General features: G+C 38.9%; 1 long non-coding RNA gene across 2 annotated transcripts in view; it reads left to right on the top strand.

The window, feature by feature from the left end:
* The window catches only part of LOC148190018 (uncharacterized), a 132902-nt gene that overhangs the window by 106921 nt on the left and 8695 nt on the right, over window positions 1-17286 (top strand). The window lies entirely within an intron of this gene.

Below are 17286 nucleotides of genomic sequence, written 5' to 3'. Positions count from 1 at the left end.
CTAATACAATAGGCAATGTGTGTGGGTGGGAATCCAGTGAGGGATCATGTGCATTTAACGAGCATCTTCTCGATGTTGGTTTGGGCACCCACATGGAGAAGGTGCACACATTGACATAAAATGCACAGTGATGGGCATAAAAAGTACAGTATATAGAGGACTAAAGTTCAAACCCACAACTTCAGTATTCATCTGGGAGATGGGAAAACAGGAAGAAAACATAAAAAAGAAATGCTGTGGCAAAAGAAGAAACCAAATAAAGTATACAACCTAATGCCAACAAGCAGGCATATATGTAAATAGAGGGGTAACACTCTCACCCTGCTCTGCTGTGTTTGTGGGTGGGAGTCCACTGAGGGATCATGTCCCTGAATTGTATTGGTTGGGCAGGACGCCTCCACAGAGAAGATGTGTAGGGAAATAGACAATCAAAACTAGGAAAAATAGTAGGAAATTTAGGAAAAAAGAAAAACGTTATTGTGTCACAAATGTACAATACAGGAAGAACCAAAAGCAAAATGCAAGAAATGCGCAAAAACAAACAGCAAACAAGCAAGCATAAAATGTAAATAATAGAAGGGTAAAGTGCTCACCCACAGCAGCAGCATTTGTAGATATAAAGTCAGTGAGGGATCATGTCCTTTTCACAGTGCTACAACTTCTGCTGGTTGTCTGAGCACTCAGTGGATAATGCAAGTTTGATCAGTGTTTTCCAAAACCCAAAATGACGTCCTCAGATGTCCCGCAATGATTTAATAAATGGATGATTTGTCCAAAAAAAGTCTTAAATTTGGATAAAAATGACCTTAAAATGGTCTTAAAAGGCACTGAATGTAAGTGTCTGATACCTGCAGACACCATGGTCTAATATCATAGAGGATTTAATTTTTTTGTTTTTATTTCTTAAAATAATCTCATATATGACTTCACTTATATAAACTCACATATAAATAGCATTTCGGGGTGGAGCTACAGTGTAGAGCAAAATATGAATAAATAGTCTCAAATTTTATTCAATAAAAGCCAGTGGCAAACACAGAAGTGTGACGGGAAGCCAGTGAGGGTTCATGTCCTACTTGCTGCAGCAGCCAAGTCTGACAGAAAAACAAACAAACTATGACAAATGTGCAACACAGAGTAATTAAGCAAGCATGACATGTATTTATATAGAGAGCCCGCAAATTGAGAATTTCTCTTTAAAAGAAACAAAATCAAACAGATGTCACACAACCATTTCATGGTCCTCTGGGTGACAAATACTGTACAGTATGTGAATCAGTGCTTCCCCAAGAGATGCATACAGTGTATGTAACAGTGTAATCCCATGACTAGTTATATATGCAGTACCATAACATGTCAATCTTAACCTGCAACAGTGTGCCTTTTTTATGTGTGAAGAAGTTTTGGATGCAGTTTGGTGGCACAAAACCATTCAGCTATCAGACTGTGGACACAGAGACAGCATCTGTTGGCAGGAGAAATTCACTGGGAATCACTGCTAATAGTGAATAAGATTATTATTATTTTAAGTAATGTTTAAATGGAACTTGCACAAGTTTCACTCTTTAATGTCCATACAAATTTTGTGAACCTGTGAAACATATTTTCTAAAGTAATTTATGATAAAATATTGCAGCAGAAGTGAGCATATGTGCAATAAGTAATCAATTTCACCAGTCATGCATGCAGTGATTTTTAATGTTCAAGCAAGATTTTCATTTGAAAAACAAATGTCAGTGCAGTGCTTTATGTAATCTGAAATGCTTTGGAGCCACATTAAAGTAAATTTTGGTGGCATTATCATCTCTTTAAGTGTTTGGTAAATGATTTTTATATAGACATTTATATAGCACTTTCTAGTCTAACGGCACGTTCACACTGGACACAGAAACACCCCGATATGTGAATTTACGCGTGTGCAGTCACCTAGCCGTTCATACCAAAAATGCATTTCTACACACCAGCCAGCAAGCGATTCTGCTCCTCTGCTCTTGTCTTATCAAATGTCCTTAACCCCTTTTCACACGTGCAATGCAAACCTGAAATTATCTACACATTACCTGAAGGAGCTGTATGTGAGAACACAAATGTCCTAATCAGTTGGATCAGACATTATAAGAACTTTATAGGCTGCCAGCCATCATGAACAAAGTTTGTGCCCACAAAATGTCAAACTGGAGAGATGATGAGAATTTTGGTAAATCAGATCCCAAAACTGAAAAACGCTGCAGAGCGTCCTGTTTGAACAGCCCAATGAACCTGTAAGGAAGCGGGCTAATAATTGGTGCGCTTGGCAGCTCATTGTTGTCCAGTTTGAACCAGGCTTTAGCAACCATCTAAAGCAATTTACAACACAAGCATTCACCCATTCGTACATTGTTGGCAGAGGCTACCATGCAAGATGCCACTGGCTTATAAGGTCTGATAACAATTCACAGCCTTCTTGCCACAAATGTAGATTCCAGAGACCAGAATCGAACCACCGGCCCTCTGATTAGTGGACAACAGCTCTAACTCCTGAGCCACTGCGGCTCTATTTGTATTTAAGTAGAATTAGGATTTCCGTGGCATGAAATAAAGAAAAATATTTTCATTTTTCATTTTGTATGAACCTATACCCTCAAACGCCGGCCATTATACACACACTTTGACTTCACAGGGGTGTTTTTAGGCCTAAATGTTCCGTGTCCTCTTTTGATCACTAGTTGATGACTTGCATTTGATGCTTTTAGGTTCATCATTAATTCATTAGATGGAGAGTCAGAGGACCTACATGGGGAAAATAAATCAGTGGATATTAGCTCGTCGTTCAGTGCTGTAGGAAGCCTCAAGGGTTCCACTTACTTTGACATCATCCTAGCATTCATTGGTTTGGCTTTATCAGGCGAAAGTTATAGATTGAAAAGGAAAGCAGTAGAAATTGAGAATTAAATTTATCCACATTCAGACATACATGGTTTCATCTATCTCTCACCTTATTTTTATGTTTCATTTTTTCATGTTTTCAAAGATTTAAATGTCTGCTGGTTAAAAAAGCCAGTCCTGTTTTAGGCAGAAACAAACCTCTATGCACAATATGTTTCAAATTAAACAAAATGAGCAAATTAGTTACCAGAAGTAATTAATCGAGAATCATACTATTTAAAATATTTCTCATTGTCATCAATTAATCAAGATATCGTTCTTTTTTTTATATTTCTCACTGTCCCTAAGCGAAAGTAAGGGATTACAATTTGAAATTCACTGAATACATTACAGAATCCAATCCCAGTAAGGCTCTGTAACTTTGTCATTTGGGGGTCATAATATGGTAAATGAACTGCATTTATGTAGTGCTTTTCTAGTCTTAGCAAACCCTTTATAGCCTCTCTCAGAACAGGCACCATTCACTCCATGCACGCACGTATGCACGCGCGTACACACACACACGCGCGTACACACACACACTCACTCCTTTTTCCGAGGACACTTCAACATGTATAAACAAAGGTTATAATGCAATGTAAGACACTAATGCAATTTGAGGCACTACTATTTTGGTTGGCAAAAGTGACTAAATATACTAGTACCAAATATTACTAGTCTAATTTTATTATATTTAAGCACATCTGAATTACAACATTTAACACAGTAAGTACAACCTGAGAGGTTTCAATATATCACAACCTTAGTTGAGTAGATGCAAGGGATTCTGAGGTATAAAGTTTGGTTTTAAAACATATACTTAAGTATACTTTTTTATTTGTTGGGTTTTATTGTTTCTTTGGGTAGCATGGAGTTGGAGCGAAGGGATGTGGGGGTATGATGATGTTCAGTATACTCAGTATTCAATTGGGCAGTTTTACGCCCAGTAGGGTGTTTCATCGTGTAGGGTAAAATGGGTGGTATCTGGTCTGGTTTACCATGAGTTGGGCTGGCTTTTATATACATTAAAAATTAAAAATATATATTCTCAAATTGTATTTCTTAGCAATGCAAGCACATCTAGTCACTTTGATGCATCTTTTTTTTTCATTCATCTCAGAGGAGATATGAGTTACCGTCTACCCACACATACTGTAGTATTTATGCAAATCTGCATTTTCATTGTAACAGAAACCTCTAGGCCAATGCTCACAATATTACAGCATCATTATTTGTTTGGCTTTTTGATAGCATGGGATTGCATGTACTTCTTTCTTCTCTCTCTGAAGCTTTCACAGCTGTCTTCCTGTGTGTGTGTGTGTGTGTGTGTGTGTGTGTGTGTGTGTGTGTGTGTGTGTGTGTGTGTGTGTGTGTGTGTGTGTGTGTGTGTGTGTGTGCGCTTGGTGGTAGGTGGGTGGGGGCATTTTTAGTTGAAACTGCAAAAGCCAGTTGCAATTTACCATGGAAGATGGAACATTTTTTTTTTGTTGATATTTGTTTGGCCCCTTCATCTTTTTCTTTATTTTTATGGCAGAGAGCAGAAATGGAAAACAGTTAAATAATTACAGTGTATGATATAGCTATCTACATGCATTCCTGCGCACTTTGGGCACTTGAATTGTTTTTTATCATTATGTCATATGGGCTACAGTTCAGAAAATAAAACAGTCACAACACTTAAAAGGATAATCTTTAGTTGTTTCATAATTTTTAAGTCACAAACTGTACGATTTCTAAATTAGAGCACATATACCACCACTACATATAATCAACTATGTCCGAAGCAAATGACAATCAGGAAATGCTGCGTTTGTTAGCTGTGGCTTTCAAAATAAAAGCCTCAGCTTGTACATTGGATTTTACTGTCATTTGTAATGCACTGTTTATAATTTAGCACAACATACAAACTAAATTCCCATTTTTTAAAGCACTGATAAAGTTAAGCGTAGTGAACTGCAGTCTCAACAGAGTAAGACTGCATCACATCAAACCGCCCACTCTGTATCTGTTGCGGCGTGTGTGTTTTGTATTACACATGCAACATATCCCTAAATAATTACACCATTAATAGATGGAGACGGCTAGAATAACACACATGTGGTTTGTGAATGTGATCGGGTGGCGCTGCAGCACTCATGCTTCCTTTATCCTCCTGTGCCTGAGGCTGCTGTGTGAGAGACATCATGTCCCAGCTGGATGTCACTTGGTGGGGGACAGTGTCTGTCCCTGCAGGCTGTGGCTCCTCGTGCCACATCCATGCACAGCATAAGTTAAAATGCTCCAACATGTAAGTTTAAAACAAAATGTAGCTAATTAGTTGTTTTGGGGTCAAATATGCTTTTCTTTATAGGTATCATTCTACCATTTTTTGGGAAAATGTTGTGAGAGTTGTGAATGCATGCATAGAGGAAACCAATAATGACATTTAGTTGGACTCTCGGAGGTACAGTTGGGTAAAAAATGTTGTGAATATGGCTCCAGGTTTTGGCAAGTGAATCAGAGGACCTCTGACGTGTGTCAGTCACATGCTAAAAGGCCTACAGGTTCGTTTGGGCCTGTAAATCCTGTATAAAGGCTTGTGACGAATGCAAGAGTCAAAATTCTGTCTATGAACCCATCTCTGGCACCCCAATGTCATACACACATGTGTCTGCAGGCTTTTTTTTCTGGAGAATAAGTAAAGGATGCCCTTTGACTACTTAAAGGGATAGTTTTGGTTTCTTAAAGTGAGATTGTATGAGGTACGTAGCCATAGTCAGTGTATTACATACTTTGGATGTCAGTCGGCACACCTCCAGTTTGGAGAAGCAGGCTCGAGTCCAACCTGCAACTGCTCGGCTGGAGGCCTCAACAAAAGGTTTTATAGTCTCCAAGAAAATAAACAAAAATATATCATCAATATCAGTGTAAGCGTACGCTACATGGAGAATATTTTAATCACCGTCAGACATGATTTCTGCTGGGGAAATGAAGCTGGTTATACTCTTCTCTTCAAAGCCAGATTCCATAGAGAAAAACAGTGATTTAACTTGCAAAACGAAAGAGCTGCCCTTCTACCGCTGTACAAATCTATTATTTAGTTGTTGTTGTTGTGTAACTTTGGCGTTTTAAAAAGTTAGAGTAAACAAAGTCACAAAAAAACAATAACTAACTGATCAAAGCAGCGGTACGTGGCAGCTCCCTTATTTACTACATTACAGATTTTGTCAGTGGAGACTGGTGGCTTTGACCGGCACATAAGTGGGGAACTGAAGCCCTTAACATCTGTTGCAAAATTCCTGTCAAAAAAGTAAATTGCTTACTTTCTGTTGTGTTATTCCCTTCTGCAAACTGGAGGCGTGCTGACAGACATATACTGTTTGTAAAACAGCAAAAAGGATACAGACTAACAAATGGATAACCACTGGATATAAAAACATGTTCTCATCCAAAGTCATCACATTATGCCGCTTTGTCAGTGGACTGCCTGCCTATTTAATACGCTCCAGGTATCCTCCTGCGTCTGCTGTTCATGTTTCAGAGTGCCGCAGCCAATGCCGAGACGCCCACAAAAGCACATGGTTAGGTTCAATAAAAAACAACATGGTTTGACTCTACATTCATATGGGAAGCACACGCTGAACTCCCAGGTGAAAGTCCAGCGTTTGATTCCACCACCAATCCCTTCCACCCTCCAGGGACCTTTGTGCTGCCTATATTACAGCTTTACCGGCAGGATTTTAAATTGTTGCTGTCTAGTGGTGTATCATAACATTATGTCCAGCTTTGTTAAAAAATCATGTCCCCTAGCGGCATATCATATGAACATGAAAGGTGGCTTTTTGCTACACTATCTGACACCAAAATCACTGACAAAGCGGTAGTATTTACTGACTTTGAAAGAGAACCAGCTCAATAAAACCCCACTCCAAAAGATTTAAACTATACCTTTAAAAGTGCTTCAAAAGACACAATTTCTGCTCTCATTTCCCCTATAAGATGATGGTAATTTGTTGGTTTTGTTATCACTTGGGTTGTGGTACAATCTATTGTTTAAAGACTAAGAAACATTCGTGTTTCGCGTTTCAAACTGTACTACTTTTGGTCCACTGTATAATATTATTAACAGAGCTAATGCAGGGTAGGACAGGATAATTACACAGAGGATATTAGTTAGCTTTTGCTCCTTCATTTGGGTAAAAATCTATGTCTCTCATATTAAAAATTTAAAATTAGTTCTTTCTTTCAGCTTGCTCTAATTGATTTGCTTTCCTCCTCTCTGCTTTAAATGCACAGTTGTCTATCCTATAAAATTATTTCTAGCAGCCTTGCTTCTCTGCTCCTCTCCCACACATGCTACCGCCTGGCCAAGTTTGTGTTCCAGAGGTTCAGACTGTTACAGCTGTGATTGAAATTTTTTTATGTTGCGAGAAAGATAATGGAACTGTAGGAGGGAGCGCGGGTGACAGCTACTGTTACCAAGATACTCTGAGGCTGAACGCTGTTGTGGAATTGAGATGATTTCAGTCTGCAGTAATGGTCCTCATCCTGCCCGCCTGTGATTCTCTTGTTTCACACGACTCACTCACTCGCTCCTTCTGTCTCTGTCATCTCTGACTCCGATGCCGGGGCCGCTCATTAGCCCGCTATTAAAGGACAAAGGCGGACCCGGGCATTGTGCATGATATGCAACCGTTGCCACGGTTACTGGGAGCCCATCCTGTTAATATCAATCAAAATGGCAACCTGTAGATGTCGCTAGTCCCCTGCTGGGCGTGCGGTGGCATTCAGATGCATTATGCTGATTATAAACAGCCATAATTGTGATTGCTTTGGTTGGCCCTTTGGTCCATCAGGGTCCCATGGTCTGCCCGTGGTCTTTGCCTCTCTCATATTGAGATTGCATTTATTTGTGTCCCGCTAATTTACAATGCAGCCATAAAAATTTGTCTCCTTTTTTTCATTTGCTCTTTCTTCTCTTGCAAAGTGGCAGTCAGTATACTGGCGCTGGTTTAATTTTCTTGGTTGCACTTTTTTTTCCCTTCTCTCTTGCAGCACCAGAATTGCAATCAGTCAGTTTTGAAATATATTAGTAAAAGCTGGCTTCCTTTTGACAGTATGACAGCTTAGATTTTCATGAGCCTCCAATAAAGAGCAAGTCATTGTGCCCAGAATAACTGCTTGGAGAATATTGTTCTTCCCGGGAAGATAACAATGCCATTTCTACAGTGGACACTTGACTTGATAACATGCATATTGATCACTGTCACTTAGCTGGCAAATTGCCTCAGCACCCCCGTCTAGCCAATCGCTCACACAGCATGGCTTGGCAGTCTACATGGTCACATTAATGTTGTTTCACAAGGGAGGTATGGTATGCTGTCTGTTAGCAGTCCTTTAAAAACATTTCCGTGGTATTTCAGGTGCCACTCCTTTGTCCCTTGTTGTGATCTTCCCTTATGAAACCCTCTCAATTCATGTCCAGCGGGCATGTGAGCTGAGATAAATGAGTGGATTTTGAAAACATTTTCCTGCAGTTGCTCGGGGCACAGCCAGCAAGGCTCAGTCATTTGTTCCTATGCACTATGTGGACTCAATCAAGACAGGGCGAGCGGCAAGGAGAAATAATGATGGCAAAGAGACCAGTTGGTCTCTGCTTTTTCTCTCTGTTCAGCAGGAAACATACATTTTGAAAATTGACACTAAATCTGCAAGGACCATATGTCCTTTTTTATGTGCTGAGGATCCACACTGTTCCTTTTGAAGTGGAAAACACACTGACTGTTTTCATGTGTCCAGCAAAAGGCTGCTACAACACAAGGGCTTTGATTGTTGTAATTGTGGCTCACTGTGACAATTAACATCTGGACACAGCAGAGGAAAAACACCACATGGAGGCACAGATTTATGCTTTCATGGCACATTCAAAGACTGCCTCAGTCCTCTTATCCTCAACACCAAGCTGCTATCTAACATGCGCGGGCCATCTTTTGCTTATTACATTAAAAATGCATTCCTCCCTATACTCTGTAAAAAAAAAAAATGTTGCCTTATGTTACCTCTCAGTGGCAGCCCATGGGGCTTAAAAATGAAGCTGATGCATAGTGCCAAAAACTGCAGTTCCTTAAATGGCCACTTGAGGCTGGCTTCAAAAGCAAGTCCATCTCCATTGACCCTCAGGCTAAACTGCCCAACTTTACAACAGAAATAAACATTTTTACAGCCTAGTTCAAAAACTAGTTTTGGCCTCTGTTGCTGTTTTCCCAATCCATGACAAATGCATGGTGTGATTTTTTTTATATAACTCATTTAAATGGTATCAGGGTTTAACTTAATGAGAGTTGTGGCCGCTTTTTAGTGACATGTGGGTGTAATCTGTTGATAAATTAACATGGCAACAACATTGGTTAAGTACCATAAATATGGCATAACCTCAGATTCATATCTAGAGTTAGCTTTAACTGTCAGCATTTAGTGTATTTTCAGAGCATGAAAGTTAATTGTAACATGTTAGCCACCAAAAAAAATCTTCAGCATTTGGTTGTTCTAAAAGAAACTCGAAGGCACTGATGTTCAAATTGCTTTGCCTGAGGGCTACCTCTGTAAGGTGAGAGGAGGCCAGGGGCCATTCAATATCAGACAGGGGCAGTAAAGGAGAGTCTTTCATGGCACTTTTTTTTCTGATAAATAGGCTCTATTTTGATGGGTTTTTTAATGCACTTTGGCAAAGTTTTTACATACAAAGTACAAAAAAATAATCCAAGTCTGAATCAATTTATTTTCGTTATGTATTAAAAATGGTCAGTGAGTCACCTGGCATTCTGTCCATAAATTGAAAATCAATGTTCTAAGGAAGCAGATGTTCAGTTTACAGTAAGTACGTTTTGTTTAAATGGTTTTAAGCCACTTTCTCACTAAAGGTTAACAGCTAGTTTCATTATTTTATTCACCCTCTCCTTCTTATCTATTCTGGCTCCAAAAATTCAAGATGGCAATGGCCAAATGCCAAACTCGAGGCTTTAAGATGAAAGTCTACAAACCAAGAGATGGCATCACGGTGGCTAATTCCATTATTATTACAGTCTATGGTTATCTCTTGAGGGTTCTTAATGCATGCTTAATGCAAACTACAAGGTGCTGATTTTGATTCAGAATGCAGGTTTAAGATGCTTCTTATTGGGAGTTCACATCACTCCCACCATTAAAGATCCAAATTAGCTTTATTTTAATTACTTACTTGGGTCTGTATTTATCAAACAGCTGAGGGGCACTCCGTTGGTTTTAGTTGATGAGGATGATTAGTTTAATCATCGCTGCAAGTTCTACTTAGTAAAAACTGTTTGATGTTGCTTTATATGAGACATTAACTGGGCAGGCAGTTGAATTATGGGAAGTGTAGGACGTGTTTTTCACTGGTCAGGATATCTCAGTTTCTGCTCCATCAGTTGTGACTGTTCTTCTTTTAGTAGGTTCCTTGAAAATCTACAATTTCCATGCATTATATGTCTGCCCTTGATACTAAAATAATGATATTATATATATTTGTCTGACTTCCTGCAACAGACTTTTCTTCAATTCACTAGTTTGCTTTTTCCTTTTCGGCCAATGGTGGAGATGTTACAGACCTCACAGTTAAACTCTTTAACTTTAGAAAATAAAAAAAATCACACATGCATTTGTATCATTGTAGAAAATGTAAGTTAGCTGCTGCGCCTGATTCCTGCTCTGAGCGCACATGTAATTAATCATGTGATCACTTGAGAGCTGCCCTTAAAGGTTACTCCTACACTTTACTGAAAGTACAAATGAAAAAAAATCAGACTTAGATTTATTCTCTTGGACTGAGAAACGTGCTGCTGCATTCAAATCTTGAAGCTTTGATGCTGCAGATTTGAAACCTGTAAATAAACATTTGCTTACAGTAGGTGTTCACACATGCATCTGTCACTCACAACATAAAAAAACGGCCTCACATAAAAGGATTAAGCCTTTGCTTAGGACCAGCTTTTCAGCTTTTGCAACTTTCTCCCTCTGTGGAGTGTTTCACCCCCCTGTGAACCTTCCTGGCTTAGACTGATCTGAACCGAGCAACTCTGTCATTCACCTCTGTGTTGTGGAGATGCAAACTTGCACAAATACACAACTTAGAGACAGGCTATTTTCACTGCAGCTTCACATTTCTGTGAAGGTGCTGCATATGAATGGGCTTACTGCTGTTTGCCCCCCAGTCATGAGTATATGAGTTTGCACGAAGTGAACATCCCTCACCTCATGGTCACCGTCTATCCAGTGGTACGCTGTCACAAATGCAGTCAGCAGATAAAGTAAATTCTCTTATCGTAGCAGGGTCCATTTACCTCAACTGCAGAGAGAGCCAGACCTGTAAATGAAACAGGCTGATATTAGTTGCTGCTTTATATCTTTATATTTTATCATATTATAATAGGATGATTTTAATTTGATGTAACACTTACTCTGACTCACTCTAAACTGTCACTACATCCACATTCTCACTCCCAAATACCCACACTTGATCATTGGCCCTACATGCCAAACTAGGAAACCTTAGGTACCCCTCTACCATCAGTTTTGGATGTTCAGGGATGGTGTGTAATTTTAAGCTTGTTACATGAATTGTTTTCACAGGTAATGTAGAGTTTCCACTCATTCAATGCATACAGTCTTTTCAAAATAAACTTAAAATGTAGGTACAATACTTAATTTTTAGGTTCACCTCATGAGGTTCACGCAATAATAGTGTGGAGTTAGGTTTAAAAAATATCATGGTTTGGCTTAAATAAGTTTGTTTGTTGCTCATCTAACATAATATCATGTCACATGCATCTCTATGCACACTATATCTTTATTCAAACATTGTGCCTACTTTTGGTTTCACATAGGACTCTAACAGCGGGCTCCCGGGTCAAAGTCCAGAATTTGTATCCACCTTTCTCACACCTGTCTTTTTCTGACGTTTTTCACTCTTTGTCTTATCACAGTTTCTCAAAACATCAAAAAATGCTGTAACGAGGTGCATCTCATACTGCCACCAAATGGTGCATCAGTATGTGACAGTTACAACTACTGCGCAAGCATCGGTATTTGACAATTTGGGAATGAGATCAGATTGATCCTGACAGTAGCACATGAGACGGATAATCTGTGAAAAATAAAAAAAAAACAGGTTCCTCTGGCTCCTTCTAGTGCTTCTAATGGCATCTGCAAGATTCCACGGAAACATAAACAACCAATCAGATCCAGAAGGAGACTCTAAAGCAGTATCTATTATTGCTCAGTTTATTTTGCGCTACTTAAGCTTTGGTTTTGAAACCTCTTTAGGTCCTGTTGCTTTCTCCATCTCGACAAAGCCACTCCTATATTTACTCATTTTATCTTAGGCTTAGATCGACTCCTTTTTAGCTTGCTCTTCGCCGTCAGTCTTCCTTTTTTTTACTTATCTTTGCCGTGGTCACTCTTGTTACCAGCACTGTGTGTGCATTAGTAGTGATTGAGTTAGAGACTCCACCCAGCTCTGATTGGTAGTTTTCTTTCAGGCATGGTTTATTCTTTAAAATGCCATTAGGAGCACCAGAGGGAGCTGGAGGAATATAACTGTTCTTCACAGATTGTGTCTTATGTACTACTGTCAGGATAAAGGAACTGTCAGGATATAGTTTAAAAGAAACTAAGCACAAATTCCATTAGTGTGAAAACACAGTCCTGTTTTACTTACTAATCTGCAACTCTGAATTCTGAGTTCAAATCATTTGAAGAGACATACTGTTTTCAATAATATTTATTTGCAGTTTCTTAAGCTTTGCCATTTTTCTATTTGTATTGAGAGAATGTCAATGAAACTCAGCACTTCCTGCAAAGATGCCTCACATTGAAAGCCTCCCAGCAATTCAAAACACATGAATAAAGGTCTTTAAAGGTCTGAAAGAGACCTGTGGAAAACAGACCGAAAACTTTTATTCATAAGTACTTTTTTAAATGAAGAGACCCAGCCCAAAAAGAACCCAAGGACAGTGAGACTTGGCCTGAGTCATTGAGGAGGATAATTAAACATGAGCTAAAATGCTATCAACCCAGACGCTCCCTAGCAAAGAGGATTTCTCAAACTAAACAGTCTTTTCTCTTAATATCTGAAACACACTGGTGTAGCCAGCAGATATCTTGTCTTCCTTTTTTGTTTGCCAGTCAATTTGACTAATCTTTATAAAGAGATATTTGCATATTAATGCAGATAGATTTTAGAAAAGCAAAGATAAAGCTAAATCATAGTCAGACGATTGCCAAAGGGTTCTGCGTTGCATTTCAGCCAATGCGTTCTGCCTCCTCACATGGATTGTTTTCCTGCTGCTTAAACACGATTAGTTAATACAACACATTCTCATCCTAAGTTGCTTTGTCAGTGGACTTTCGTGGACTTTCCTACATATTACACTCTCCTCATGGATCTGCTGTTGATGTTCCAAGATGCTGCAACTAACGCTGGGACGTCAACAAAAGCACTTGGTTAGGCAACAAAGCAGGTTGGTAGGTTCAAGAAAAAAACATCAAGGTTTGTCTCTACAGTCACACAGGAAGCAAACACCAGGCTCCTGGATGAAAGTCTGGGGTATGTTGGGCCCTCCCAACAACCTGCACTATATAGATCTCCCAGCTTCTTATATAAGGTTGTTACCAGCAGTGTTCAACCTGATGCTGTCCAGCAGCGTATCATACAACCGAGACAAGTTTCGTCTGGTGGCATTATCAATTGAACCCTCCCGTCCGCAGTGGTTGATGGAGTACCTGCAAGCCATACATGAGTAAAAATACAGATATCTTATCAGAAAATGACTTTGAAGTTAAGAAGGTAAAGTCACCTATCAGAATATTACTTGAGAAAAAGTCTTCATATTTTCTGTACTTACTGTAAGTATTAAAAGTAATTGTATTAGATTTAATGTAATTAAGTAAGAAAGTAAAAGTGCAAGTACTACATTCTAAATGTTTTTAATAAAAAGAAAGCTGTCAGAATTTTGAGAATTACAAAGTTTATTTCTTCATAGCATACAACAATTTAAAAATGCAGGGTACATTATACTTAAAGGTAAACTGTTTTTTTTTTTACAACTTAAAGTGTTAAAAAAACAAAATCCAGTTTTCCTTTCCTTCCATTTATTCATTTGTATGTCTGGCCCATCCTCCCTTCCTCACTTCCTTCTATTATGCAGTACGTAACCAAGATATTTAGGGGAAATGTAGTGGAGAGTAAGAGTATACATTTGGCTCAGGTTGTAAAGGGTTAAGTTGAAGAAAATGCTTAAGTACTGCAATTAAGTATTTTTACTTTGTTATATTGCACCAGTGCCCGTCTGCATATCAAACGGATGTGCCAGGTCCCATTTGGCAGACCAGTGATGTATCATAACACTAAGATAGGTTTCGTCTGGCCGCATTACAAATTGACGATGCCTGCCGGCGTATGCCGCCAGGAAAGGTGGCCTTTGGCGTTGGTATCTTATGTCAAAATCACTGACAAAGTGGTGGTATTTGTTGATTTCAGAATGAGAACAGGGTGGTTAGCACAAGTTATCAAGATTAGGCTTATTGCTGCCTGTTGTGGCTGATTGCAGCCATTCTCACTCCCAAATCATCAAAAACTGCTGATCTGTCAGTAATCTCTGTGTCAGACTCCAACACAAAGAGGCACCTCGTGGCAGTGGGATACACACTGGTTAGCAGGACTTTGTAACATCACCAGAAATTACCATAATGTACAGAGCTGTAAGTCCTTATAGGACAGGCAGGAGGGGAAGTAGACGGGTCCAGCCAACCCCAGTCTTTCACCAAGGAGCCTGCTGTTTGCTTCCCACGTGAATACTGTGGCAACCCATGATGCTGTTTTTTTCTAAACTTAATCACATACTTTTTTTACACAAGGAAAGAAACGTAAAATAAGGTGTTTTACCCTTGTTGTCAGAGTATTTTGATGAAGTCTGTATGCATGTAATGAGCAGAAACTGTACATTTCCTGTGAAAACGGAGATGTATTTTGAAAAGATACAACAAGAGTTAATTGACACCGTCCCAAAACTTTAACAACAGATACAGGAGGGTAACTAGAACATCATATTTAGATGTTTAAGTCCACTGACAAAGAGGTGTGGTATTTGGGGAATTTTGATGAGAGCGTGTTGAGGAACCATAACAACCTCTTTTAAAAAAAAGGAAAAGAAAAATCATCAGACAAGTGAGTATGACATGGCTCTATTTATGGAGTAAGTGCTATGGAAATATACGTAATGTACATTATGCTTAATTTAGCACCCTCTCAAAAGTCGCGATGTCTTTCTCTCTTTCTCTGTCCGATACTGTCTGTACACTGTACACATAATTGCTTTGAGTCATTAATAACCTATTAATATTGATGCATGTTATTTAAATGAGGGGGTTAACGACTCAGTGGACCTCATTAAGACTTGATGGGGTCAAACTAGGCCTGCAGTCCCACCACAGTGTGCCTGATTACACTTTTAATAGACTGTTGCTTCAATTTAGTGGGCTGTCCTTTCCACGTATGGGCTGCAAAGATATGTTTTAATTGTTAGTGATTCTTTGAAGGAGGAAGTCTGACATTGTAAGCGAGCACATGACACTGTTTAATAGACTGTTTGACAGATCTCTCTCCAAGCAGCGACTGTCCAATCATAGCTTAGCAGCCATGACTAGTCATAACAACGCCTGTCATGGACAGGCGTTATTAATTATATTATAGTTATTATAGTTATTAATTATATTTTTGTGCCAGTGTGGAATTTTTTAGGGCTCTATATAGTGGGTACATCTACACACTCAGAATCTAGATTCTCAAATTAAATAGCAGATTAGTTGATTTTGGATACAGCCTAAATCAAAATTGTCTCAATGCACATGTCAACGTTTCTGCCAAAATGTGTGAGACTGCAACTTGTTTGGTTGAAGACGACAAAGAAATCCTGTGCGTTATAAAAAGTGTTTTTGGGTGGAAAGACAAAGAGGAGAGCGAGTCAGACCTTCCCCTAGAAAAAATGCTATAATATAAAAAAATTCTTGGTCAGCTCTTTGCTGCAGTATAGTCTTTGCAAATTGGTCTGTAGCTTAAAATTGTTTTATTTTAATAGTTGATGCTAATTTGGTGGCAGGATTGCAAATGAAAAGGTATACCGGCAAAAAACTTTGTTCTTATTCTGATGTCAGAGGGATGAGTGGGCCTTATACTCAACAATGTATGTACTCAGGAGATACTTTGGGGAAAACACTAGTCCGTCAGTTACTATGTAAAACATTTGCTCTATGGTTGTTCGCATTTTCTTATTAGATTGGATCCTGTAAGTTTTTCATTTATCCACATATTCCATGGAGCAAATTATTGACTAACCACATTAGTTTGTGGGTTACAGGTTTGTCTAAAAGCTGCATGTTCACTACTAGCATATCTGATGTGTAATATTTCCTACAGTGTGGAAGATTCGGGGAAGTTTATACATTTTTATCATCCTATGCTGACTGATAGATGTTCCTTTAAGGGACAAAGTCAGTCACCTAGAGCACCATAGCTAAGTTGGTTATTTTTGATGATTTATCATTAGCTTTTATCCTTGATAGTCATAAATACAATGCATATAAAAGATAATAACAACTACAAGTTATCACTATTAATAAAATATTTTTTTTGGGGGGGTGTGGGGAAGCCAGGAGAAGCACAGAATGTGCTAGGTCCATCGCTGCATATGTCTTTCTCTTGTAATGTGGAAGTGAAAACAAATATATTTTTTAGAAAATATAAAGTCTGTAAAATGATATCGCGATAACAGTATGATCTCACATTTTTCCTCATAATGCTGCTATTCTCACAGGGCTAGCTCTACACTGCAATACCAGAGCGACGCTATTTCTTTATTTGTGTTTCCTCTACATGCATCATTGACATGGGAGTGAGGAGTTTTGGACATGCAGTGTCAGCCTCAATCTTTAGCATGATATTATCTATGTAGCTATCTATACTGATGACCCTTTTGCAGGGTTCTTTTTCAGCTGGAATTATTGAAAAGACAGCTGGGCATAGGCGGATTATGAGACATAGGGGCCCCTGGGCACAGATGTACAAGGGGCCCCGCCACCTCTCCAATATAGGAGCAAGATACACAGACTTTGTGGTTGTATTGCGTCTTTCTGTTGTCGTTTGGGTCTCTTAAATTAACTCTCTTGGGATAATTTTGAGTCTTATGAGGTAATATTGTGTCATTTTTGGCTGTTTTGTGTCACTGGCTGTTTCCACTGTTATATCTTCTATACTGTACATTTGTGCGTTTTTAATCGTGTATTATGATTTGTGTTTGTATGTACCTTTGCTGTGTTTCAGCCTAGCCAAAG

This window comes from Plectropomus leopardus, chromosome 3 (assembly GCF_026936395.1).
Source record: "Plectropomus leopardus strain MGB_pleo_1.0 chromosome 3, ASM2693639v1, whole genome shotgun sequence".
Taxonomy (NCBI): domain Eukaryota; kingdom Metazoa; phylum Chordata; class Actinopteri; order Perciformes; family Serranidae; genus Plectropomus; species Plectropomus leopardus.
Note: the sequence above shows the minus strand (reverse complement) of the source record. Positions and strands in the feature narration are given on the sequence as shown.